The sequence below is a fragment of the Ursus maritimus genome, unplaced genomic scaffold, assembly GCF_017311325.1.
Source record: "Ursus maritimus isolate PB19 unplaced genomic scaffold, ASM1731132v1 scaffold_19, whole genome shotgun sequence".
Lineage (NCBI taxonomy): Eukaryota > Metazoa > Chordata > Mammalia > Carnivora > Ursidae > Ursus > Ursus maritimus.
This window is the reverse complement of record NW_024424341.1, coordinates 42460761-42473526: the sequence shown is the minus strand read 5'-3', so window position 1 is coordinate 42473526 and position 12766 is coordinate 42460761.

The following is a 12766-nucleotide window of genomic DNA, read 5'->3' as shown; positions in this document are numbered from 1 at the left end:
GATCTCTGGGCTCCTGGTCTTGCTAGGTAAGGGCTCATCTCACCAAGGGGCATCTCTCTTCCCTGCTCCCTCTGTGCTTTTCCCATATGAGGCAGCACCGGGCTCTGGAAAGAGCCAGCTGGAATGTCAAATGTGCCGGGTCCCAATCCAGCCTCTCTTCCAGAGCTGTGTGACCTTGACACACACCCAGTCCAATGAAGGACTGGGCAGCTGCTTCTGCGGCTCCACCATCAGTTGTTCGCTTTCCCCTTGGAGCCTGCAGCATTGACATAGGAGATAGTGGCCAAGGTTATAATAGCAGGCATACATCAGGTGACGATGGCAGCAGGATGATAGCTGGAATAAAGTTGGAGGTTATAAAATAGACAAATATTGGCTGTCACGTCCCTTAGATAAGGTTTGGGAAATTAGAAATGCACAAGGGAGACTGCAGGGGCACCTGGGATCATTAAGGGACCTGGGATCGAGTCCCGCGTCGGGCTCCTCTACTGGGAGCCTGCTGCTTCCTCTCCCACTTCCCCTGCCTGTGTTCCCTCTCTTGCTGGCTGTCTCTCCGTCAAATAAATAAATAAAATCTTTAAAAAAAAAAAAAAAAGGGAGACTGCAGAATGTAGTGGAGCCAAGGATAGAATCAGGTAGCAGAAGACCGGGGCCCTCTCCTTGCCCTGCTGCTTGCTTGCTGTGTGACTATGAGTAAATTTCTCAGCCTCTCTGAGCTTTGCTTCCTCATCTGCCTGGTGGAGATCATGCCTGGGCCCCACCTACCTCACATGGGCCATTATGAGAAAGAGAAGATGTTGGTTGCAAAAGTGCCAAACCAGTTTTAGTTATCGTTTTGCTACAACTTTGGTTTTAAGATCTGGTACCTGACCTAAAGGAGTTCACAATCTGTTTCTTGTAAAGACAAAGCATATGCAGCAATGAGAAAGACAGCACAGAAGTCAAATCACTATGTTGTACCCCTGAAACTAATGTAACATTGTGTGTTAACTATACTCAGATTTTAAAAATTGGAAAAGAAGGAAAGGAAGAAGGAAGGACAGAAGAAAGAGGAAGGAAGGGAGGGAGGGAGGAAGGAAGGAAGAGAAAGAAACAAAAAGAAAAAGGAAGGAGGGAGGGAGGGGGGAGGGAAGGGAAGGGAGGAAAGAAGACAGCACAGGCTCGGTGCCAGAGAAGTGGCATAGACAACACATGCTCCAACAGTTGCAATCTGGGCCAGCTGGGTGATTCTGGGTGGCTTCATGCATAACCTAACTGTAGTTTCAACCCTCATAGGAATATAATTTTTAACAAACCAAATGGGAATTTCCTGGCCAAAACTAGGAATTAATCCCTTGATAGACCCCTGTGGATCCCCTTAGGAGGGCAAGCTTTCCTAAAACAATGCATTCTTTGCTAATAAATTTCCATTTTCTGCACTCCTCTGCCTTTAAAAACTTTGCATTTTGTATATCTCTTTGGAGCCGCCCTCTACTTGCTAGACGGGATGCTGCCTCATTCATAAATCCTTAAATAAAGCCAATTAGACCTTCACAATTACTCAGTTGAATTTTTTAAAATAGTTTTAGCCCTATCAATATCTATTTTATTCATCCCATTTAAAAATAATCATCCTGTTTGTTCACTCCTATCAATATTTGTTTTGTTCACTTTATTCCTTAATAATTGTTTAAAAATTTCTACCCTGCTAAAACCAGTCTCTTGACTCTGTCTTCTGCTTTTTCCCACTCTCTGGTTAATTAATGTAATATTTTATTTTATTTTTTTTAAAGATTTTATTTATTTGACAGAGAGAGACAGCTAGAGGAGGAGTGGGAGAGGGAGAAGCAGGCTACCCGCTTAGTAGGGAGCCAACGTGGGGCCCGATCCCAGGACCCTGGGATCATGACCTGAGCTGAAGGCAGATGCTTAAGGACTGAGCCAACCAGGTGCCCCAATTAATGTAATATTTTAAGTATCTATAAGACCTGTGAGGGAAAGCTGAAACCATTTTGACGAGGCTTCCTGAACTGTCCTTTGGTTTTACAGCAGTAAAGCGGTATGGGGTGCCCATGTGAAAGGGGTCCCTTAACCACAGCATTTACCATGACTTGGAAAACAGGAATATTCATTGTGTGAGTATCCCAGTCATAGCGTCAGGTCCACATGTCTTGCATAGCAGGCAGAACAGCTGCTTCATCTGGGTTCCTTCATTTGGCATTCAGAGGGGGATACAGACCCCTTCTCTGGATTAACATACCTGTCACTGACTTCTGTTCCAGTTTGCTTTCCCCTAAGGACTACCTTTGTTGTGTCTTGATCACATACAGCCACCTGTGATTATTTCACAGCAATCCATGGGTCCTGTATCGACACAAACATGCTCTTCCATTCTGCAGCGTTCAACACCAAAGACATAGCGCCCAAAGTAGTTACTCTCATAATCTGTTTCCATCTATAAAGTGAAAAGAGGGGCGCCTGGGTGGCACAGCGGTTAAGCGTCTGCCTTTGGCTCAGGGCGTGATCCCAGCGTTGTGGGATCGAGCCCCACATCAGGCTCCTCTGCTATGAGCCTGCTTCTTCCTCTCCCACTCCCCCTGCTTGTGTTCCCTCTCTCACTGGCTGTCTCTATCTCTGTCAAATAAATAAATAAAATCTTAAAATAAATAAATAAATAAATAAAAAATAAAGTGAAAAGAACTCCTTCATATTATGCCCCCGGGCTTCAAGTTTCTTGGTTTTGCCTCTCCACTGTGATGATGAACATCTTGGTGACCAGAGGTCTTAGAATTACTTTGTTACCCCTGCACCATTTTTCCCTGGGAAGGCCGGTTTGAGGCCAGCGGGCAGAGCTCAGACTCACTGAAATATGAGCTTGGTCTAGCAACAAAGTCTGACCCAGCATCTGCCTTTACTTATAGTTTAGCTGCGAATATTTTGCCTTTCTCTTTAGTTTGCACTTCCTTATGCATCCAGTGAACCAACTCGCCAGGAATTGGATCCATCTCTGCATTCTATTGGTAAGTTTTATCTTTAGTAACAGCACAGCTGTTTATAGCACAGCTACTGCTCCATTTCACGGTGACCACCATGACCATGTGGCCACTCAGGAATCAAAGGTTATTTATCCCCAACTGTCTCCTCCTTTCTCTTCCCAAACCACTTGTTTCCATGAGCAAGCACTGTTCTAGCAAATCCCACTTCATGACACCAACTACATTCTGCACCAACAGTTCCAACAAAAGAGGGTGTTCCCACAGCAACCATGAAATAATATACATATATGCATACATATACACATATACATACATATGTGCATAATAGGTAGGTATGTGTATATATATGTACACGTGTATGAGTGTGTGTGAGTGTGTGTGTGTGTGTATTTCAGGTGTGAATGAGAAATGGTAGTATTGGAGGAAGTCATGAGGAATCATGACTACCGATTGATGCAAGAGATGGACCTGGGTAATCAGAGGCTTCTTACCTCCTCCCCGGTCTTTGGAATGACCATTCTGCTTGCCTTCCCTGCACTAGAAGCTGCCCAAGGACACAGCCTTGAGCTAGTAAGGTGTTGATACCATCTGGATGGTATATGCAACTGAACCTAGTTAAGGCTTCTATATAAACTTCAAGATTCTGGCTGGCAGGTGCAGAGATCTATTCATCTTGCAGTCACCCAAGATAAGCTTAACATGTAAGTTCCCTTGCTTAAACCTGCCACCTACCAATGTGGAGTGGTCTGCCTCTGTCCTCCATGTATGGGGGCCAGTTTCAGATTATACCCAGGAAGCTCCCCAAATTGTGAACTAAAAGGTAGATACAAGAAGTGTACTTGATGGGGGTGCCTGGGTAGTGCAGTCGTTAAAGCGTCTGCCTTCGGCTCAGGGCGTAATCCTGGCGTTCCGGGATCGAGTCCCACGTCGGGCTCCTCCGCTGGGGGCCTGCTTCTTCCTCTCCCACTCCCCCTGCTGTGTTCCCTCTCTCGCTGGCTGTCTCTCTGTCACATGAATAAATAAAATCTTAAAAAAAAAAAAAGAAGTGTACTGGATGAAAGAGTGAAAGTATAATTGATTCAATGTGTCCAACATTTATAAAGGTATTTTTTAAAAAGAGATTCCAAGAGACTGAATAGCAATGATGGGGAGATTATTTGTCAAGAGGTTGAGTTAAACAATTTGTCTTTGCCAACTCCTTAGGGCTTCTCTCTAGAGTTCCTTAAGACAATGGCAGCTTTGGAAGGAAATATTTTCTAGGTGATGCTGGACATAAACTTGTTCTTTATTTTCACAGAGGGCCAGAAAGATGTCTCAGCACTACCTGCTCTCAGATGGCTTCCAGACCAGTAAGGTTTGCCCCCGTATTTTTTTTTTTTTTAAGATTTTATTTATTTGAGAGAGAAAGTGAGCAAGAGAAAGCACAAGTTGGTGGGTGGGGGAAAGCAGAGGGAGTGGGAGAAGCAGACTCCCTGCTGAGCAGGGAGCCTGATGCAGGGCTCAATCCCAGGACCCTGGGACTTGAGCCAAAGGCAGATGCTTAATGGACTGAGCCACCCAGGCGCCCCTGCCCCAGTATTTTGGGGTGGTGGAGCTAAGAATGATGTCTCCAAAAGTGCACTGGATTTTGCTCTTTCCTCTGCTGGGTTCTGTAACTCCTGCTAAATTCCTTTATTGCTATGAATGAACTGGACCAAGAAAGAGGAAAAATAACTACACAAAAATATTCATAGATGCTGTCTTTCAGAACATTCCAGGGGCGCCTGGGTGGCACAGCGGTTAAGCGTCTACCTTTGGCTCAGGGCGTGATCCTAGAGTTATGGGATCGAGCCCCACATCAGGCTCTTCTGCTATGAGCCTGCTTCTTCCTCTCCCACTCCCCCTGCTTGTGTTCCCTCTCTCGCTGGCTGTCTCTATCTCTGTCAAATAAATAAATAAAAAATCTTTAAAAAAAAAAAAAAAGAACATTCCAGAAAAATGTACTGTTTCAGTACACACATTCATATTGGTCTTCATTAACATGTATCCCAACTTCACGGCCTGCCGAATGGCTCTGTGACCTCTGACCTGCAGTGGCACAGGCAGCAAGGCCATCACATTCCCAGCAATAGCCTTTCCCCCAAATCTTCCCATGAGGCCAGAGCCCTGAGCACAATTCTCATTGTGGTGGATGCTTGACTCCTTTTACTCTGTCTTCTATTTTATATTTTTACATAACCCTGATTATAAAGCCACACCATGGTCTGATGAGCACCTCTGCACTGGTTTCTTCAGGCTCCCTGACATCATGCCTTCATGCTTTAGCAGTGACACCCAGGTCTCTGTTTCGTTTTGCCTGCTGGGCAAAAAAACAAATGTTCTAAATGTAGTTTCTGGGCTATAAGTCCCCTCTAGAACATCCTATCATTTATTTAGTCAATGTTATATATTTGTAGGCTCTCATTTTATACCATTTAATCTTCCAGGACATTTTGATTCAAAATTGAATAATAATATAATAACTCTGCTTCAGATTGCTTATAGTGTATAGAAAATGTGAACATTGATAATTTAATTATTTATTTTAGAGAGAGAGAGAACAGCAGCAGGAAGGGACAGAGGGAGAGGAAGAGAGAGAATCTTAAGCAGGCTCTAGACTCAGTGTGAAGCCTGACACCGGTCTTGATCTGACAACCCCGAGATCATGACCAACAGCCGGACACGTAAACGACTGAGCCACCCAGGCACCTCTTGATAATTATTTTTATTTTTAAAAAAGATTTTATTTATTGATTTGTCAGAGAGAGAGTGCACAAGCAGTGGGAACAGCAGGCAGAGGGAGAAGCAGGCTCCCTGCTGAACAAGGAGCCCAATGCGAGCCTCGATCCTAGGACTCTGGAACCATGACCTGAGCCAAAGGCAGATGTTTCACCAACTGAGCCACCCGGCTTCCCATATTATTTTTAAATAATTTTCTAAAATTGAATAGAGATATTCAGGAAATTTTGGATAGCATAATATAGGGAACCATCATGCTAAATAAGGAGGTAAACCGGAACAAGCCTGAATTACTGCAAATGGAATTTATTCAGAAATAGCAGAGAAATTAAAATTCAGACACACAAAATGTAGCAAGATATAGGCAAGTCCATTGGGGGTTTTTAGCAGGTTGTACTAATGGGCATGCAGTGCAAAGACAGAGTAGTGCGGCCAGAGTCCAAGCAGTTCCAAGTTCATTGTCTCGAGGATGGAAAAAGATTCTTGGGGGATGTTAGTTGGTCAGGTGATCAGTCTTCTGTAAATCGAACATTTACAAGAAACCAGTCTCAGTTCTTAAGTTCCATTCTTCTGAGAGTGCGTATGTGAGATTCTCCATTTCATATCTTCCAGTTCCCTTTTAAATTGAAACTCTTTCACAGAATGTTCAGGATTTAGGAGTTTAGCGTAGAAAACCACTTCTTTTTTTTTTTTTTTTTAAGATTTTATTTATTTATCTGACAGACAGAGAGACAGCCAGCGAGAGAGGGAACACAAGCAGGGGGAGTGGGAGAGGAAGAAGCAGGCTCATAGCGGAGGAGCCCGATGTGGGACTCGATCCCAGGACCCCGGGATCACGCCCTGAGCTGAAGGCAGACGCTTAACGACTGAGCCACCCAGGCGCCCCCAGAAAACCACTTCTGATTTGAAATTTATGCAGACACTGATATATAGATTTCAATTTACAAAGTATAGTGGGGAAAATGTTTTAATTGGAGAGAAAAAAACTTGGAAATACTAGAAGTTGGAGAGGTACATGTGGAATTCAAAGACCTGAAGAAAAATCATTGCTTTTGTAGTGTAATGTATGATGGGGAGAGTGGTGAGAAAAGAAGCCCAAAACGTAGGTGCAAGTGTTTTATGAGATGTATCTGAGGACATCTCAAAGACCAAAATGATCAGAACTCTTCTTAGGCCAGATGATGTGTCTCTGAGGGTTTAATCAGGCTGGATAAATAATCAGCACTGCTCATGATACAAAGTACTAAGCTTCAATGGAAATAAAAGTATTTTATTAAACTCTACACTTCACCTTTTAATATTTCTCTTAATAGAAATCTTTTTGTTTTAAGCAGTTCTTAGAAATAATGCATTTACAGTTAAATACTATAAGTAAAGATCACTAAATGCACCTTTTGGAAATTATATTTCAATAAAAGTCACTTTTAGAAGTTATTGTGGGGGGCGCCTGGGTGGCACAGCGGTTAAGCGTCTGCCTTCGGCTCAGGGCGTGATCCCGGTGATCTGGGATCGAGCCCCACATCAGGCTCCTCTGCTGGGAGCCTGCTTCTTCCTCTCCCACTCCCCCTGCTTGTCTCTCTCTCACCGGCTGTCTCTCTCACTGGCTGTCTCTGTGTCAAATAAATAAATAAAATCTTAAAAAAAAAAAGTTATTGTGAGCCATTGGCATCTAGAAGATACTTTCATTTTTTTTTTTAAGATTTTATTTATTTATTTGACAGAGAGAGACAGCCAGCGAGAGAGGGAACACAAGCACGGGGAGTGGGAGAGGAAGAAGCAGGCTCATAGCGGAGGAGCCTGATGTGGGACTCGATCCCACAACGCCGGGATCACGCCTTGAGCCGAAGGCAGGCGCTTAACCGCTGTGCCACCCAGGCGCCCCCTGGAAGATACTTTCAAATAGCTGAATGGTCTTTGCCTGTTTATCATCTAACTTAAGTAACTCCTTTGCCTTTTGTTACCACTAAAACATTAATATAATCCTTTTCCTATGTTAAAGCCCTAACCCCCAAGTGACTATATTAAGAGCTAGGGCTTTTAAAGAGGTAATTAAGGGGGGCACCTGGGTGGCTCAGGCATTAAGGGTCTGCCTTGGGTTCAGGTCATGATCCCAGGACCCTCGGATCCAGCCCTGTGTTGGGCTGCCTGCTCAGCGGGAAGCCTGCTTCTCCCACTCCTCCTGCTTGTGTTCCCCCTCTCTCTGTCAAATAAACAAACAAACAAATAAATAAATAAATAAAATCTTTTTTTAAAAAAGGTAATTAAGGTTAAATGAGGTCATTAGGGTGGGGTCCTACTCTATTAGAACTGGCTTCCTTTTAGGAGGAATAGACACCGACACTATGCTCACTAGGAGGAAAAGGCCCTGTAAGTACACAGTTAGAAGGTGGCCATCCACAAGCCAAGGAGACAGACCATGTATCACCAAACCCGTTGACACCTTCGTCTTCAACATCCAGCATCCAGAACTGTGAGAATGTAAATCTCTGTTGTTTAAGCCAATCAGTCTACTGTATTTTGTCACATTGTTATGGTGGTCCTAGCCGACTAACAGCTCTCATTTAATGTGTTCTCTTCACCAAATATGTAAATAACAAGGTCAAAATATAAAGAGGGATAGTTAAGGGGACACATTTGATACAATTCTAAAAATGCTACAAAAGTGTAAATCAGCTTTTTTAAAAATTGGAGGGATTTAGTTTGGAGGTTCCTATTTTGTTTCCACTTCGATTAGAAACCAAAACTTAACTCTGATTTGCCAAGTCCAAACAAGAAGCCTGGTGATGAGAGTCAGGCTTTAAAACTCTCAGGATCCACTCTATTTCCTGCACATGTGTTTGCAGGGTATAGCTTCAGAGTAACAGCGTCTGACCTACGCTACTACTGATAAACCATAAAACTATATAAAATACAAGTGGCTGAGTCCTTCTAGGGGGCCCTCCTTGGACAAGGGTTGATCTGAAGCTTTGTATTAAGCTCTCTTGTTACCTCTCTTCATGAAAGTGGAGACCCTCACTATCATGTCAGAGGTCAGGTGCACACAGGTGCCACCAGCCCCTGAATCCCAGCTTTCAAGTCCAGAAGCAGTGTCCTTTAAGCTGGCTCAAAGTCAAGTCCACACTTCTCCTTCTAGAGGCTGATGCCCCACATTTGGTACCAGAGCAGTTCTGGCCCCACATGTTGGGACAATCTTGGGGAGAGATTCACAGGGCAGGGCAGGGCTGGAATGATGCTGTCCTCTTGGGACATTGTGGTGGGCACCAAAGCCAAACCTATGTATTGAAGCTTCCATAAAGATCCAAAAGGATGGGGTTCAGGTTCCAGGTTGGCGAACATCCCACATGGAGATGTGAGGAGAATGGCACACTTAGAGGGAGCATAGAAGCTCCATTTCCCTTCCCACATACCTTGCCCTGTGCATCTCTTCCTGGGTTATATCCTTTTATAATAAACTGGTATTCTAGTCAGTAAATGTTCTGAGAGTTCTGTGAGCTGCTCTGGCAAATTAATCCAACCCAAGTGATGAGGTTGTGGAATATAGGTGAGGTTCAGTGGGGTGGAGTCCAGAGCCGATGACCAAAAAAGAATTCTTGAGGCGTCTTTGGTGCAAAATGGTGGTTTATTAAAGCACGGGGACAGGACCTGTGGGCAGAAAGAGCTGCACCGGGGTTGTGAGGAGTGGCCCATTATATACCCTCAAGTTGGGAAGGGGTTAGGGATAGCATAAGTCTCTAAGGAATTTTGGAAGCAAGGTTTCCAGGACCTTGAGGGGGCTAACTGTTGTTGGGAAAGGGTCATTTATTACCGTCTAATAAAACCTGAGTCATGAGACCCTTCAGATGTATATCTGTGGGCCACATGCTTGGGGGATGATTGCCAACACGTATTTTGGGGGGGGGCATTAGAGATAAAGGAAGTTTCCAAAGGAATTTTTATACGTTAAAGTAGACTTACAGGATCTTGGGGGAGGGGAGGGGGTCAGGCTAGGACTGCCTTTGGCCCTTAGCACAGTATTAACATCGAGGTAGCTGAGTTCCTAGAGGAATGTCACCGTGCCTGTTTCCAGGACTTGTCAGTGGGCTGTAGGTAGTAAGGAAATTTAATTGTGTCTACCTACATTCCCTTCTGGAAGCTAGGTTACTGATTGCTTTGTTCTTGTAGACTGCTAAGACATTTGTAAACTGAGGGAGACTCAAGTCTTGCAGGATTGTGGTATCTATAGGTTAACTGTTTCTTTGTCCTTTAGGGCAGCCAGGAGTGCCTGAGGAATGGGGTATACATCCCAGGGGGAGGGGGTTGCAGGGTGTCAGCTTCTGCTTTGTCCTCAGCTTGCCTTCCGTTCCCTCATCACAAGGAGGGATTCTTGGGAACTTCTGATTTATAGCCTGTTTGTCAGGAGCGCAAGTAAGAACCTGAACTTGCAATTGGCATCTAAAGTGAGGGGGCAGTCCTGTGGGACTATTTATTAGATAATTTAGTAATTTTCTTTCCTATTACCACCTGTGTTCTTTTTTTTTTTAAGATTTTATTTATTTGAGAGTGAGAAAGTGAGTGAGAGAGCAAGAGCGAGCGAGAGAGCATGAGCTGGGGGGAGAAGCAGAGGGAGAAGCAGGGAGCTGAGCAGGGAGCCCGAGGTGGGCTCTGATGGCTGATGAGGGAACTGAAGGCAAGGTGAGGACAAAGCAAAAGCTGACACCCCACCCCCCACCCCACAACATGGGATGTCCTGGCTAAAGGAAAAAAACAAGTAGTTAACTCACGGAGATCACCATCCTGCAGGACAGGAGTCTCCCTCAGTTTTACAAATATTTTAGCACTTTAGAAGAACAAAGCTATCAATAACCTAGCTTCCAGAAGGGAATGTAGGTAGACACAATTAAATTTCCTTACTACCTACAGCGCATTGACAAGTCCTTGAAACAGGCAGAGTGACATTCCTGTAGGGACTCAGCTGCCTCGATGTTAATACTTTGTTAAGGGCAAAAGGCAATCCTAGCCTGAGCCGCCCCACCCCCCAGGATCCGGTAAGTCTACTTTAACATATAAAAGTTCCTTTGGAAACTTCCTTTATCTCTAACCACCCCCCCAAAAAGATACGTGTTGGCAATCATCCCCCAAGCATATGGCCCACCGGTATACATCTGAAGGATCTCATGACTAAAGATTTATTAGACGGTAATAAATGACCTTTTCTCAACAATAGCTAGCCCCCTCAAGGTCCTGGAAACCCTTGCTTCCAAAATTCCTTAGAGACTTATGCTATCCCTAACCCCCTCCCAATTTGAGGGTATATAATGGGCCACTCCTCATGAACCCAGTGCAGCTCTTTCTGCCCACGGCTCCGGCCCCTATGCTTTAAAAAACCACCTTCTTGCACCAAAGACATCTCATCCTTCTTGATCGTCGGCTCCAGACCTCACCTCACCGACATCCCACAACCTCATCAATGGCCAACGCAGACGCTTAACCAACTGAGCCACCCAGGTGCCCTAAAAATCTTAATTCTCCATGCAGAATTGTACCTGCAATCACTGATAAATGATCATCTCTTACCAGCAAGGACATGAGAACATGGGATTGAGATGCCCCTTTATCAGGAGGTTCAGACTTTCTGCATCATTCTGCAACCGTGAAAGTTGTAGCCAGTGACCCAAATAGTATTTAGGTTGGTCTCCGTTTGAAATAGATGTCAGTTTTCTCAATAGAATTGAGTGTGATGGGGTTTGGGAATATAGGTGAGGTTCAGTGGGGTGAGGTCTGGAGCTGACGACCAAGAAAGAATTTTTGAGACGTCTTTGGTGCAAAATGGTGGTTTTATTAAAGCATGGGGGCAGGACCTGTGGGCAGAAAGAGCTGCTGCACTGGGGTTGTGAGGGGTGGCTGATTATATACTACGGGGTTGGAGGAGGTAAGGAAAAGAGAGGTTTCAAAAGGATTTTCACATGTTAAAGAAGACTCAGAGGATACCAAAGGCCTTGCCATTGGTAAAGTTAAGGTTGTTTTTCCCTCCAGCAAGGCATTAACATGAAGATAATTGGGACCTTCCTAGAGGAACATTACACTCTGCCTGCTTCAATTATCTGTCAGTGGGCTGCAGGTTATAAGGACATTTAATTTTATCTACATTTCCTTCAGGAAGCTAGGCCATTGACAGAAATGTAAATTGCTAAGACTTTTGTAAACTGAGGGAGACTCCTGACTTGTAGGATTGTGATCTATGTAAGTTAACTCTTTGTTTTTCCTTTCCTTTCCTTTGCTTTAGGGCAACCAGGAGTGCCTGAGGAAATGTCACATATATCCCATGGTGGGGGGGGGGTTGTGGGGTGTCAGCCTCTCCTTTGTCCTCTGCTTGCCTTCTCCCTCATCAAGTGTATCTTAGAATATTGAGTAAGAACTATTATATAGATAAAAATGGGTGGGGCAAAAATCACTGACCCTACAGGCAAGGCACAGATTTTCTGTGGGAGGCAGAGACAGAGATCCTACTTGTTCACTGGCTTAAGGGCGGCCTAACATCTTTCTTCTTTATTCCCAGCCACGGCCCTGTATAAAGTTTTTTTCCCTTCCTCCTAGCCAGTCATAAGAGATTTCACAAAATTGACAAATGCATCAGGCTACATACATTTCAAAAGAAATAACGAAGTGCCTTCTGCTTATTTTCTGTGCGAATGACTCTGTGGAATGATATGACCATTTAGATCAGTGGATTTCGGAGCATTTCGGTATCAGTATTAGCCTCTGGGAGCCGGTTGACGTTTACGGAATATGAAATTATGCCTCTTCACTGCAGTTCATAAGGAGCAAATCCTCTCCCTCCTCGACTCTAGGCTTCCAGCATCCCTTGAGGAGCCGCATGGCCAATGCTCTGATTGGTCAGGCTGGAGAAAAACCCTTGCCTCCGCCACGAGAGGATTGCCAACTACATTACCCAGAAAATCGTGCGCGGAGTTGCGCCAATGGAAGCATTTCCGCGGGAACACATCGCGTAGGGGTGGGACTTCCGGCCTCCTCCTCGTGGCGGCCATTTTGCTGCT